We start from the raw sequence: 16,350 nt of genomic DNA, 5'->3' as shown, positions 1-16,350 counted from the left end.
GTGGATGTGTGCCAACTTGTTCATCTGTCGATTTATTGAAGGGCATTGGGTTATTTTCAACTTTGGGCTGATTATGAGTAATGCTTTGATAAACATTGGTATACAGTTCTCTAGACTAAATGCCTATTAGTGAGATTGTTTGGTCATATGGTTAAGTGTATGTTAACTGTTTTAGGAATTACTAAACTCATTTCCAAAGTCACTATATCATTTTGCTTCTACATCAGAAAGGTATGAGAGTTTCAATTGCTCTGCAGTCACCAGCTTATGGTCTTTGCAGTATTTTTTTTTTTTTTTTAAATGGAGCCTCGCCCTGTCACCCAGGCTGGAGTGCAGTGGCACGATCTCAGCTCACTGCAACCTCCGCCTCCTGGGTTCAAGCAATTCTCTTGCCTCAGCCTCCTGAGTAGCTGGGACTATAGGCGTACATCGCCATGCCTGGCTGATTTTTTGTATTTTAGCAGAGATGGGGGTTTCACCATGTTGCCCAGGCTGCTCTTGAACTCCTGAGCTCAGGCAATCCTCCTGCCTTGGCCTCCCAAAGTGCTAGGATTGTGGGCGTGAGCCACAACGCCCAGCCTCTTTGTAGTATTTTTTTAAATAATTGTTTTAGTCATTTAAATAGATGTTTCTCACCATAATTTTTATTTTTGTTTTCCTGAAGTATATGGATGATAAGTCACTTTGCATGTGCTTGTCTTCTATAATATTCTCACTGTTGAAATGTCTGTTCAAATATTTTGTCCATTTTTTGATAGACTTTTGTTTTCTGTATTTTGAGATTTTAGAAGTCTACATAGTTTGGAAAATAGTCTTTATTAAATATGTGCCTTGAAAATCTTCACTCCCAGTTCTGTAATTTGTCTTTTTATTGTCATCAGTGTCTTTTTCAGAGCAATTCTAAAAAGCCAATAAAATTCAGTTTATAATTTTTTTCTTTCATTGATTGTACTTTTGATTTCACATCTAAGAGCTCTTTGTCTAATACCAGGTGGCAAATATTTTTTATTTACTCCCAAGGATTTTATAGTTCTAAATTTTATATTTATGTCTACTTTGAGGTAAATTTTTGTATAAGTTGTAAAGTTTAGGTCAAGGTCTTTGGGGTGTGTGTGTGTGTGTGTGTGTGTGTGTCTGTGTGTGTGTTTGGTTTGGGTATCCGAATTAACAACTTTTTAAAACATTGTTTGTTGAAATAACTATTTTTACTTCATTAAATTCTTTTTGTACTTTTTTTTCAAAAATCAATTGACCGTATTTGTGTGAGTCTATTTCTGGACTCTATGTGGTTACAATAATTCCTTTTTCTATCCCTTTCCAATACTTTATTTAAGGTTTTATAATAACCTTAAAAACCAGCTGGCATAATTCTCCCAGTTTGATTATTTTTTAAAAATATTTTCCCCACTATTCTAGGTCCTTTACCTTTGAACATAAATATTAGAATCTCTTTGTCTAGGTCTGTATAATATTGTGTAGAGGATATTTATAGAAGTTGTGTTAAATCTGTAAGTGAATTTTGGGAGAACTGATAGGTTTACGCCAATCTCCTGCCTCAGCCTCCCGAGTAGCTGGGACTACAGGCGCCCGCCACCTCGCCCGGCTAGTTTTTCGTATTTTTTAGTAGAGACGGGGTTTCACCGTGTTAGCCAGGATGGTCTTGATCTCCTGACCTCGTGATCTGCCCGTCTCGGCCTCCCAAAGTGCTGGGATTACAGGCTTGAGCCACCGCGCCCGGCCTATCTGTACTGTTAAAACTTGCAATCCATGGACCTGTTATATTTCTCCACTTATTTAACTACCTTTGAATTCCTTGGTATTTGATGGTATTCAGCCTACATTTTCTGTACATATTATATTTCTTTCTAAGTATGTCAATTTATATAACTATTGTAAATAGTATTGCTTTTTAAAATTTTGTTTTGCTGTTGTTCATGATAGTATATTACAAAATAATTGATTTTTGTGTGTTGATATCGTGTACTATGATCTTTCTAAACTACTTATAAGTGGTTTCTTCCTTTTATATAGATTTCTTGGAAATTTTCTGTATAAATAGTGATGTCATCTCTAAAAAGGGGCAATTTTATTTATTTCATTCTATGCTGTTTTCCTTTTATTTCTTTCCTTCCTTTGTTAAATTGGTTATGACTTTCACTATGATGTTAAGTAGTAGTAATAAGAACGCACACCCTTTCTATGTTCTTGGTCTTAGGCACAAAGTATATTGCTTTTTAACACTGAGTAGGGTATTGGCCAGGGGCTTTTGGTAGAGACTATTAGTTTGAGGAAGTCTTCATCTTTTTTTTTTTTTTTTTTTTTTTTTTTTAGACGGAGTCTTGCTCTGTCGCCCAGGCTGGAGTGCAGTGGCCGGATCTCAGCTCACTGATCTTCATCTATTTTTAATTTCCTAAAATTCTTTTTAGAATTGGTTACTGAATCTTGTTAAATGTATTTTATACTTTGATTAATATGGTCATGTGATTTTTATTATTTAGTTTGTTAAAGTTGTGAACTACACCTTTTAACTTAAAAAAAAAGACAGTGATTTGAATCAGACTTCTATTCCTATGATAAACAATATTTGGTCATGGTGTTTTTTATAAATATATTCTTATATTTGATTTGCTAATATTTTTGGGAATCTTTGTATCTAACTTCACAGGGGATATTAGTCTGTAGTTTCCTTTTCTTTTATTGCCTTTGCCTAGTTTTGGAATTCGGGTGATTTTGGCTTTATAAAATGCGCTGGGAATCATTTATTTGTCTTCTATATTCCAGAAGAGATTATTTATGGTGTTTTCTTTGTTAATTATTTGTATAAAAGTATCTGTAGAAACAAATATTTTTAAACTATTTTAACTGCAGGACTATTCCATTTTTCTGATTCATCTTGAATGAGGTTTGGTAGCTTATTGTTTTTGAATAACTTGTCACTTTTATCTAAGTTACTAAATGTGTATGTGTAATCCCACCACTTTGGGAGACTGAGGAGGATGGATCATGAAGTCAGGAGATTGAGACCATCCTGGCTAACATGGTGAAACCCCGTCTCTACTAAAAATACAAAAATTAGCTGGGCGTGGTGGTGGGCGCCTGTAGTCCCAGCTACTTGGGAGGCTGAGGCAGGAGAATCACTTGAACCTGGGAGGCAGAGGTTGCAGTGAGCTGAGATTGCACCACTGCACTCCAGCCTGGGTGACAGAGCAAGACTCCGTCTCAAAAAAAAAAAAAAAAAAAAAAAAAAAAGAAAAAAGAAAAAAAAAAGAAAAGAAAAAGTGCTATGAAAAGCTCTAGTCAGATATATTTAGAAAAAAAAAAAAAGAGGAGAAAGGCACAAATGAATAACATTACAAATAAAATAGGTTTTGAAAAGACATTTTAAGTGCAGACAATATTATAAAGTATTTTATACCAAAACATCTGAAAGCATTCTAGATAAACATAAATTACCACAAGTACCTCATTAACAGACAGGAAATCTATGGAGACCTATACATTTTTTCCAGGGCCAGACTTTATTACACTTCAGTTATACTGAACTTTCAAAAACAAATAACAGATGACATATAAAAGCTATTGCAGAAAACTTTAAATACAGATACATTGTTCTAACTTAATTTGAAAGAATAGAAGATGATTCAAGTACTAGAAAAATTAATTAAGCAATAAATGTTTGAAATTCATTATAAATACGTTGAGTTTAAATCAGAAATGCCATAATTTTTTAACATTACAAAAACTATGTCATAAAGTAACAACACATTCACGGTAGCAATACAAGTTCTGAGATGCTTGAAATAGATCTATAAGACTTTTACAGGGAAAACAAATAATCCAAGCAATTGAAATATATTTTTGTTATTGATTGAAAAATGCAATATAACGAAAATGTTTTCCTATATCCATTAATCAAAATTGTGATCTTTTAATGGAACTTTAAAAGCAGTTCTAAAATTAATATGAAAGAGTATAGAGAATAAAGAATACTAACACATAGGTATAGAAATAGAGGTATAGAAAAAAACAAGTTTGTAGAAGGTGCTTTTTTCTGATATCAAGACTCATTTTAGGCCAGGTGTAGTTGCTCACAACTGTAATGCCAGCACCTTGCAAGGCTGAGGATGGTGGATCATCTGAGGTCAGGAGTTCGAGACCAGCCTGGCCAACATGGTGAAACCCCATCTCTACTAAAAATACAAAAGTTAATTGGGCGTGGTGGTGTACACCTGTAATCACAGGTACTCAGGAGGCTGAGGCAAGAGAATCACTGAACCGGAGAGGTGGAGGTGGCAGTGAGCCCAGATCACGCCACTGTGTTCCAGCCTGGGTGACAGAGATAGAGTCTGTCTCAAAATCGTGAAAATGGCCATGTTGCCCAAAGTAATTTACAGATTCAATGCTATTCCCATTAAGCTACCGTTGACTTTCATCACAGAATTAGAAAAAAACTACTTTAAATTTCAGATAGAACCAAAAAACAGCTCATACAGCCAAGACAATCCTAAGCAAAAAGAACAAAGCTGGAGGCGTCATGCTTTCTGACTTCAAACTATACTACAAGGCTACAGGCTACAGTAATCAAAACAGCATGGTCCTGGTACCAAAATAAATAGATAGACAAGTGCAACAGAACAGAGGCCTCAGAAATAATGTCACACATCTATAAGTATCTGATCTTTGACAAACCTGACAAAAATAAGCAATGGGGAAAGGATTCCCTATTTAATAAATGGTGTTGGGAAAACTGGCTAGCCATAGGCAGAAAATTGAAACTGGAGGACTTCCTTATACTTTATACAGAAATGAACTCAAGATGTATTAAATAATTAAATGTAAGACCTAACACCATAAAAACCCTAGAAGAAAACCTAGGCAATTCCATTGGGGATATAGGCATGGGCAAAGACTTCATGACTAAAACACCAAAAGCAATGGCAACAAAAGCCAAAATTGGCAAATGGGATCTAATTAAACTAAACAGCTTCTGCACAGCAAAAGAAACTATCATCAGAGTGAACAGGCAACCTACAGAATAGGAGAAAATTTTTGCAATCTATCCATCTGACAAAGGGCTAATATCTAGAGTCTACAAGGAACTTAAACAAATTTACAAGAAAAAAACAATTCCATCAAAAAGTGGGCAAAGGATATGAATGGACACTTCTCAAAAGAAAACATTTCTGTGGCCAACAACATATGAAAAAAAACTCATCTTCACTGGTCATTAGAGAAATGCAAATCAAAACCACAATGAGATACTATCTCATGCCAGTTAGAATGGCAACCATTAAAAAGTCAAAAAAACAACAGATGCTGAAGAGGATATGGAGAAATAGGAATGCTTTTACACTGTTGGTGGGAGTGTAAATTAGTTCAACCATTGTGGAAGATAGTGTGGTGATTCTTCAAGGATCTAGAACCAGAAATACGATTTGACCCAGCAACGTCATTACTGGGTATATACCCAAAGGTTTAAAAATCATTCTAGTATAAAGACACATGCACACGTATGTTTATTGCGATACTATTCACAATAGCAAAAACTTGGAACCAACCCAAATGCCCATCAATGATAGACTGGATAAAGAAAATGTGGCACATATACACCATAGAATACTATGCAGTCATAAAAAAGGGTGAGTTCATGACCTTTGCAGGGACATGGATGAAGATGGAAACTTTTGATCTCAGCAAACTAACACAGGAACAGAAAACCAAATGCTGCATGTTCTCACTCATAAGTGGGAGTTGAACAATGAGAACATTTGGAAACAGGGAGGGTAACATCACACACAGGGGCCTGTCATGGGGTGAGGGCCTAGGGGAGGGATAGCATTAGGAGAAATACTTAATGTAGATGACGGGTTGATGGGTGCAGCAAACCACTATGTATACCTGTGTAACAAACCTGCATGTTCTACACATGTATCCCAGATCTTAAAATATAATTAATAAAATAATTAAAACAAAGACTCATTTTAAATTAGAATAATTAAAATACCCTGACACCAAAAAATTTTAATAAGAAATAATTTCCAAATCATTTTTAAAAGATTTATCTGTTTGACTACATCACAACTCAAATACAGATTATCTTAAGTTTAGATATCATTAAAACTTTCATCAAAACAAAAAGTACCTTAAGCAGATGAAAAGAAAATTCATGTAATCACATGAAGAAAGGATATATTGATGATGCATACAATGAAAAGTGAGTTACCACTGAGACTGTATAAAGAACACCTACAAATCAGTGAGAAAAAGCCAGAACAAGTGGAAAACAGAAAAAGATGCAAATAGGAAATTTAAAAAGTAAAAGCCAAATATCTAATGAGCATAGAAAGAGATACTTGACCTTATTAATGATGAAGAAAAGAGGAAGTAAAAGAAAAATTAGACATTAGCTAGCATTTCACACTCATTAGATTGGAAAATAAATAAATAGGTGTGTGTGTGTGTGTGTTTGTGTGTGTGACAATCAGTGTCAGCTATGATATAAGGAAATTGGAATTTTTATCCTGCTGATATAATCAGTGATACACTGGTAGATATTTAAAACCTTCCTTTGGAAGAATATTTAAAAAGTCCTGACTTGTAACATTTACTGATTTTCGGGGGCAACTCTACTCACTGTGGCTGTTTTCAAGCCACTAATGGGATGTGATGCTACTGAACGCAGAATAGAGATGTGCACAGCTAGAATTCTAAGACTAAAACCTAGTGTTCTAATTTTTAAGTATATACTATGAAACAACTCTAGTTTATGGAAACAGGGGATATTAATTTTAAAAGAAAAAAATTGAAAATAATCTAAATAAACAAATATAAATCTGGTTGTCTACATAGAAACAGATGAATAAATTACATTGCATTTCCATAATGAAATACTGCAGAGCAGTTGAAATGAATAAGCTAGATTTACATATAGTGATGGAGATAAATCTCAACAATATAATTTGAAGTGAACAAATAAAACTGCAGTGTAACAGCATGTATGTACATTTCAAATCACAATATAATATTTATGAATATATACACATATGTAGCAAAATACGAAAACATCAATGAGAAAAATGCACCAGTATCTACCCCATGGCAACCTCTTTAGTGGGAAGGTGAGAAGCAGTAATTTGGCATAGGGCTTTAATTGTTTTGGTAATAATTTATTTCTTTACAAAAATAGAGAAAGATTTGCAGTGAATGTAGCAAAACTCATTTTAGATCAGGATGGAAGATAGGTGGTTGCTGGCTGTACTATTCTCTTACTTTTATTTTATGATTGAAATATGATATTTGGGGGAAAATACTTATCTCTGGTTGGAGTTTCTTATAGCTTACTGTGATGAGGGTAGAATGCTTTATAGACATGAATAGCTTATATAACTACATGGTCATGCTCAGTATTAAATGACAGTAATATGTGTGGAGGCCCTTGAAGGGACTGTCATAACCTATAGAAGCCAAGGTGGGCTTCATCTCCCATGACTCTGCACCTTAGTTGTTGGAACTAGAACACCTCCTGTGAAATGCAATGGTTCTCCATCTGGAGCCACTGGACTAAGGCATCAATCTGCTCATAAGTGATTATAGTGTATATGTTCAAGTGAGGTGCCTCCTTTCATCATACATAAAAGCAGGGGATACTAAAAGGAGTTCCCTAAGATTACTATGGAGATGTCAACCTTGAACCAACACAGAGAAGGTGAAAAAAGCAAGGTAAGACACAATTGCCCTATTAACCACTGAATTCATTTCCTTTCTTTATGTGGAAGAACTTCACTCAACCGATTTGATCTGTAATCCAGGTATCTGTCAGTTATTTCAAGGGACTGCCTGTCTATGGAAAATGAAATAAAAATGGCCATTTAAAGCCAAAAGCCTTCGGTACATGGATAACCGTGCAGAAAAGAGAAATTTCATGGAATCCCGGAATGTTAGTGTTAGGACTCAGAGATCAGCTAATTCACTCTTTTCTTCTTTCAGGTAAGGAAATCGAAGCTTCGGGGTGATTTTGTGACTTGCCAGACACCTGTAGTGGAAGAACTAGGTCTAGACCCAAATCATTAAATTACCAGCTGAGCGACCTGCACACAACTGCAAGAAATTGTTCCATCACAAAACTTCGGGAAGATTGTTTGGGGTTCTCTCTTTTTCTCTCTTTTATTCCAAGCTTCAAAAAAAAACATCTGCTGAATGTCCCACTGGAGCTGAAATTCTAGAAGACAACCAGCTCTTTAATTATGATGTGCAGTGAGCTGCTTTTACTTTTCACTTATCTCTGAAGCTGAATTGCCCAGTGCCTCTGAATACTCCCTCACAGGTCCCTGCGATTTGTTTCAGCTCACAAAATTTAAAAAACACACACTTGCAGCTCTAATTTGCCAAAATCCTTAAGATCTCTTTTATCATGCCCTGCTGCCTGGATGGAAAGCAGCATTCTCTTTAGCGGCAATCTGCTGTAATCATTTTTTATTCAGGTGGCAGGCAGGGTTCAAGGAAAATATGAAAGACGGTGATTGGAGCACAGGGTCTTCAGATGGTTTAAACCGCATCACTCAGGAAATTTTTATCCTTTTTTATTTAGCTACATTTATACAGGCTTCTCTTATAGCTCAGGAGAAAAACTACTGCACAGGGTTATAAATAAAGTGCATCAGAAAAGAGCATGGCATTTGTAGTCTAAGGTTACTCCTTCCTAGATGTATATAACCTTGGGTTTCTAAATCGGAGTCCTGGTTTCCTCATGCACAAAATGGGGAAGAAACAATATATATACTCATCACCAGATTATTGTGACAGGAAAATGAGCTTTAAGAATTGTGTATGAAAGTGCCTTATATATTTTAAAGTGTTACACACATGTTGGGACCACATACCCATTTTGTATGTGAATTTTTAAAACTTGCCAACTTGTCTACACAGGACGCATTAACGTTTTCCCAGTCAATATCTAACTATCCATGTCCTCACTAAGAGATCTTTAAAAACAAAAATGAAACAATTCAGATTCTGGTTCTATTTTTTCTTAGTAATACTCTATGCCGTGCCATTCCGAAACATAGATGGTGAGGACAAATTGTGTAATAAACAGCAGCCTTATTTACTACAGAGAAGAGAGAGAAATTGTTTCTCTGCTGCAAAATGACAATTTGTTTTACCTTATGAGAAAAAAAAATCAATGAGAAAAAAGGAGGGGGAGTGACAGCTACTGGGATCACAGAGGAATAACTTCTAACTGGCAGTTGGTTTTGGAAACTTCACTGGTTCAAATAAAGGCCCCAGCCTCTTGAGAATGTAGTTCTTTTCCATGGGGCTGGGAGACCAGGGCAAGTTCTGTGTTTTTTCACTTAGTAGATTGTCTTTTGCTCTTTCTTGGTTTCATTTGCAAATATTGGGGTGGGACATAAAGAATAAGATACAGTCACTGGGACTGTCACCTACAGCGGCCCATGCAGGGAGGCTCCAACACAGCTGCTGTGTCTGGCCCCCAGGAGAGTACTAGTGTATTTTTATACCATTGGAATACTTCTGTGGGCTCCCTATCAAGGGAAGAATTCTCCTGATGGAAACCCCAATGGAAGATTCTCTCCTCATCCTGAAAGAAGCAGGGCCACAAATCAGAGATAGTTGTTCAAACTACTGGGTCAGTATTTCTCTGCCATTGGGACTTAAGAGACAAGCGTAAGTCCAATGCGACCAATTACCTATATTAAATATCTCACTATTTTCATCTTCCCCCAATACATAAAATCCCCATGGGTTCACTGAGAAAAGATGTTTGTAAGTGAAACCTTTGTGCCAGATAGAGTGCTAATGCTAAGTATAGAGAGATATCATTGTTCCTGTATAATATAGGATTTTTCTCTTAAAAGTCTCCTTGAGGATACATGTACATTTTAATGCCTGGGGGCATTAGACCCTGTAGATACATTATTTGGGTCACAAAGATTGCTCTGTCTGATATGGCCATAGGGGCCCTCCCTTTCTCCACTGGGGTAAAGGAAGGGAGAAGATTGAAAGAGAATATTCATCACCGAGCTGCCATCCAGTGTGGACACCGGAGAGGGAGCATTGAGTAGCTGGAGAATGTGAAGGCTCTGAGACACTGGCAGAGCCCCCAAGGTGGACTGAAAGGCAGGTTACAGAAGAGATAATCTCAAGTTGTTTGTTTTAGAATCCTGTCCTGAGCTGAACCACATGGCAGGCTATAAATTGGAAGTAAATTTAAGCCACATCAAAGTCCCAGCCACCTAGGCCTTGATGGGTCTGAGGGCCGTGCTGAGGTGACTTAGGGTCTTGTTCGTCAAAGGGTGAATCCCGGAGTAGCGGTATTATCATCATGTGCTGTCTTGTTAGAAATACAGCATCTTGGACCAGACCTATTGGGCAGATCTATTGAATCACAACTTATATTTCCATACGTTCCCCAGGTGATTGCCCAGCTCTAAGTTTTGAGAGTAGATGGGCTAGATAATTTGATAACAGGGAAAACAGCTTATACACTTAATTGTAATTCTTCTCAAGCCACCTGAGACTAAATCTAACTGGGCACTTTTTAACATCTCTGTTTAACAAGCTCTTAGTGAGCAAAAAGGGATTCTTCACTAAGTCCAGTGGACAAAGCAAAACAAAGATGAAGCCTGTATGATTTTTACTGGAATGCATCTCTGATCTTCCCCATGGCCCCAAGACAGGAAGCTTTAATGGTCTGGACATACTTCTCTTTGATATCGGTAGGACCTGGGTTTGAGGTGACAGTAACAATCCCTATTGGATGACTATTTGGGTCTTCAGGGATTTCCAACAAGCTTCCTGCTTGGGGGATGTTGGAAGTGCAGGCTTCAATCTCAGGTCATCTTCAAAGTTATATTAATCACAGAAGACCCACTTCACTCCTTCTGTAATTCCCCTCCCCATTCCCATGCATCGTAGAGTACCAATCTCAGACCTGACTGCTCTGGTGTTTTCACATCAGAAATGGGGGTTTACTTGCCATTAAGCTAAGAAGATACTACTTATCTATTTATTACCATTTATTATGAAATACCAAGAAGAAAAAACATACCTCTAATTATAATGGTTGAAGTGCTTTATCTTGCTTAAGGAGACACCATATAGAAAACATAAGAAATTTGAAACATACGTTATGATAGGTATTGCCTACTAGCAGTAGATCACTTGAATTTTGAGTACTTAAAAAAGTATATATTAAACCCAAACATATCTAGTGGAATGTGTATTCCTCTTTTTTCAAAGGTGAAAAAACTCCGACAATATTTTATCAAGAATTCCCCATATACACTATCACATTTGCTAATGTAAAGCCCACTGTTGGTGAACTGATGAGGAACTATTAAGCATTATTCTTCAGGATTCCAAAAGAAACGTAATGCTGTAGCATTTACACAAATAAATGGGATGCTTGTGTTAGATGGAACAATAAGACAATTTCACGTGGCTCAACCTTATACAGTCAGTATTGTTAGATCAGGATTTTCCTGTAGATTGATTAGTTAGAGGTCCTCTAATAAATATTTATAAAACAGGGGGATTGAACTATATGCTGATACTCAGACTAAAATAAGGTATAATACTGCCTCTGTGAAATACAGGAAGATCAACCCTAGTGTTTAAAATTCAGTTGCCCCTCACTATATGAACTCCTGTTCATCTCATTACTTACTATCCAAAGCAACAAAACGAAATGCATTAGGATAGTCAGAGTTAGCTCACTCAGTAATGGCAAACCATGGTACTTAACTGCTTTTCTATCTCCCTATTTAAATAGCTTTAAAGTTAAAGAAAATACCAATTAACATTTTGTGGTTTCACAGAACACCTAGCAAGCTACTCAACAAATCTTTGTTGTCTTTTGTTGAAGTCTCATAAACTTATGTGAGCAGGTTAAATGAGGAAGTTATTTACAAAGCAGAACATGCCTATAGCATGGAGGGGCACTCCTAATCAGGTTCTAAAATAATAATTATTTGTTATTCACTACAGTCTTAACCACATGGTTGAGAAAACATGTTCTTCATAGGTATAGCGGTGAGTATCTCTGCCTATCACATGGTTGAGAAAAGAAATGCTTTTACCCTCATCCAGGTGCTTGCTAGAATAACCCCTTGAGGACAGGCACTGTATTTTCTATCTCTTTACATATTTCATGGTAAAGAGCCTGGCAAAGTGAAGACCACACTTACCAGGATTAGAATAAATGAATAAGATCTTTAGAACTGGAACTTAGAGAGCCCTCAAACTGTGAAACTCGCAGTTTTGAAAGCATTTTTAAATCTCAGATTAATGCACTGGCAGATCAATGGTTGGAAAAATTCAAGACCACTGTGTATATATCAGGTCAGCGGTGATATAACCATAATTCTCTTTTTGTGAAACTCAGTGGGAAATCTGAGAGACGGATTTCTATTCTGACTCCACAGCTGGCTTGAAGCCCCAGAATGAATATACAAACGGACAGTGTCTAAACGTCACATGGAAAGAGATTGCTGACCTACAACCTCTGCAGCAACCAGCCACGAAGCCAGACCATCACCTCTGTAGCAGTGGACCCAGAAAGATCAAGACTTTGTTAATAACTGCTAAATTCTTTAAATGTGCTCTTGCTTTCAACTCAGGACCAACTAGAACAAACCAAATATGCTCCCCAAATCAATCACAAAAGATACCCTCTTCTTAGGCATCCAGCTGGCTCCAGCTTCCCTAGGCCATCAGCCTCTCATCAGGGCACACCGGAAGCTTTCCCACTCCCCTGCCTGGACACATCTGAAGGGCACACCTGAAGCTTTCCTCTGTTTTATTATAAAGCTTTTCCCACTCCCCTGCCCTCCTTTGAGTATCTGCCAGTGGCGGATAATGATTCCTATTCCCTGATCCCCAAACGTGTCTAGATTTGTCTGAATATTTTATGATCATACTTCAGATTTCAGCTTAGATATTTTTACCCTGGGAATCATCCTTCCTTGATCCACTACTTGCTTCCCCTGTCTTATGCTACAGCAGCTTTTACATTTCTTATCAGAACACTTACAATTCAGAATTAGAATTGCTTATTTGCCTATGTAACTGGAATGTAACTACGGATTCAGGTGGCCCAGTTTCTGGACAGTATTACTTGGTCAAAAATAATTCTTGGGAGCAATTCAATTATCCTCATTTGTAAAAGTACCAGAGTACTCTTGTAAAGTGGGTACATTATTAAAGAAAAAAAAAAAAAACACTTAAAATTTCATTAATATTAAATATTCAAATGTTAAATTTAAATTATCTAAATGTCTAAAATATTTCTCTCACATTCAATATCTTTCTTATGCCTGGAAGATGCTTAAAACAATAGGAACAGCAAAAGTGAAATCAAGTTAGTCTTCTAGCTGCTTTTTCTTTCCCAAATCATTTTCCCACATCTAGCCCACATGGGGCTGACCCTCTTGCTATGGCAACCTCAGTCGTTTTTTTTTTTATTCCTTTTGGATAATCTTAATTTATTTCCACACCCCCACTTCCAAACTCCTGATTGGGAAGAATTATTTTTTCGCATCAATGAAGAGAATAATGAAAAACCAGCCATTTCCACTGTCAATACACTAGTGATCCAGCCCTTTCGCTAATTTGAATTTCCAACATCTGCCCTCTAGGGGTCGCTCTCACCACTTCCCTCTATATCCATCATGTGTCAGCTGTAGCTGGTAGTAGCTCCCAAGAATGGGAGAAGTGTCCATTTTATTTTCACATTGTTACTGGGTAGACCTCGTGTGTACTCACAAAGCACTGTGTATACTCCCTAATCATACAGGAAGAGGTACTATTATCATCATTGTCATCATTTTTATTAAATCTGGCATATGTGAAATAATTGTAGTTACAAAAAGTCAATTTTAAGTTTGATTCTGGGATTGTATTGGCTTTATCAGGGGGCAACATTTTATTTAGGGCAACATTTTATTTATATGTTTCCACTGGTTCTGCTCAACCTTGCAAATAATCTAGTTCCCTACCAAGCTAGGCCAAATAAAACTGAACGCTAAGCAACAGGTAAGCATGAATATATTGACTGGCCCCTGATTTAGAGTAAAATGTAAGGAAGATCCCAGAGTACTTTGTTATAATAACAGATGGAAACATGATTATAAATGAACTTTTTAACAGAAAAACTTTAAAATCTTAGTTCTTAAGTCAGAAAACTTTAAAATTTTAGTTCTTAAGTCATTTAACAGAAAACTTTAAAATCTTAGTTCTTAAGTCATTTATTTCTCTTTACTTTATGTACCTCACTTCCAAGTAAAATACAGTCCAGAGATGTTGATGGTGATTTGCCTAAAACCTGATAAATCACTTAAGCATGATTACAGTCCTTGAACTACTCTAGATCAACTTTAATCACATAATATGGTTTAACTCTTTGTAAAATGTGAGAAAAGGGTCACCTCAGGAGTGCTCTCAACTCAGAGGAAAACAGGCCACTATTCACAGGCTTTAAAATCAAACTCATGGTCACATTTACAAGAAGTCTATTTTCCCCAATGTGTATGTTTATGTATGCATATATTTAGGTGTCCATTCTTTGCCAGGTATCACATTAAATGCTGAGAATACAGTATTTGCCAAGACCTAATCTTTGTTTTCAATGTTCTTAGGGCACAGAAAGGTGAGGAAATAATAAAAAGCATAAATGTGTGAACATTCACAGCCTTTCTTCCCCTTCCCACTACCTCTATTTCCCAACTGAAGGAAGATTCTGACTTGCTTGTCATCTCCCCATCCTCTAGTATAGCAAAAAGTGAAAAGCGTTCCAAGCATGTAGAGAAGCAAAGTTTATCATCATAATACGATCTATGTCATAGATGAGGAAAGAAAAAAGGAAAGCCATGTACACTAGGTGTGGGACAGAATTTTGGGAAACAGACGAAGAGCAGCAAGAAGACTCACTTGATTTCATTTTTGTTGTTCCTGTTGTTTTAAGAATCTTCCAGGCAAAAGGAAAGATACTGAGTGTGAGAAAAATACTTTAAACATTTAGATATGCTAAGTGTAATATTTAAATATTTAATATTAATAATGTTTACAGGTTTATATTTTATTTCTTTAAGAATGCACCTACCTTACAAAAGTACTCTGGTATTTTTACAAATTAGTCAAATTGGATTACTCCAAACTATTATTATTTACAAAGTGATACCGTCCAGAGATGGGCCATATGGATCCCTAGTTGCATTCCAGTTACATAGGCAAATGAGCAATTCTAATCCTGAATTGTAAGTGTTCTGATAAGGGAGGTAAAAGCTACTGAAGCATAAGACAGGGAAAGCAACTAGTGTATCAGAGAAGGATGATTCTTAGGGGGAAAATATCTAAGCTGAGATATGAAGTACAATCATGAAATATTTAGACAAAGGGAGACATGGTTGGGGATCAGGAAATAGACTCACAGGGGGCAGTATCATTACAAGAAGCTAAATATTATTCATAATGCCTGCAATGGAGTGTGTGTTGGGGAATAAAGGGTAAAATAACATCGGGAAAGGCATTTTCATTATATAATATTTTGGTGAGATCTGGAATATAACCTGGGGTTTCCATTAGCAAATTCTCTTTCCATCTGTGTAAGATGCACTTCTTCAATGAGATTGCAGTTTAACTGACTTTGGTGATTAGCCCTCTATGCCAACCAACTTTTATCTATTGGGCCTCAGGGTAGATTGTACACGGATTAGGTTCAGCAAATAATCAAATAAATTACTTAGTTGATTAGACATTTACTCTGTATCAGACCCTACTCACATATCACCTTCAATTCTTACTATAACCCTAAAAAGGAAAATATTATTTGTCCTACTTAAGGAATGAATAACTCAAAGATAAGAGAGTCCAATAATTTTCACATCAAAGTGGGGACACAAGATTCAAGTTTTTATTTCCTCCCACTATGCTAGACTGCTTTCAACTGCTATAAAAATTTAAAATCTCCATTTAGCCATGGGATTCAGTAAAAATGCATGTCTACTTTCTCAAGTCTTTCTCACACTCACCCAGTTTTTTGTGGCTTGCTACTTGTTTGTTAACTCCTAATATTACTTATTAAGAGTAAAGATATCTTAGAATTTAGGAAGTCTTTGCCACTCATTGGAAATATTACTTTAATCCCCCTAACTTTCAGTACCTCATGTGTAAAATAGGGATTACATTCGTACCTATCTCATGGGATTGCAATTAGAATCAAATGATAGTACTTACGAAAATGTAGGCATAAGGACTGAAATAATGCTGACACGCAGCAATGAATGTTAAATTCCCTTCATCTTTAATGGGAGCTTCTCAAACTCAGTCTTCTTT

This window comes from Rhinopithecus roxellana, chromosome 13, assembly GCF_007565055.1.
Source record: "Rhinopithecus roxellana isolate Shanxi Qingling chromosome 13, ASM756505v1, whole genome shotgun sequence".
In the NCBI taxonomy this organism is placed as follows: Eukaryota; Metazoa; Chordata; class Mammalia; order Primates; family Cercopithecidae; genus Rhinopithecus; species Rhinopithecus roxellana.
Note: the sequence above shows the minus strand (reverse complement) of the source record.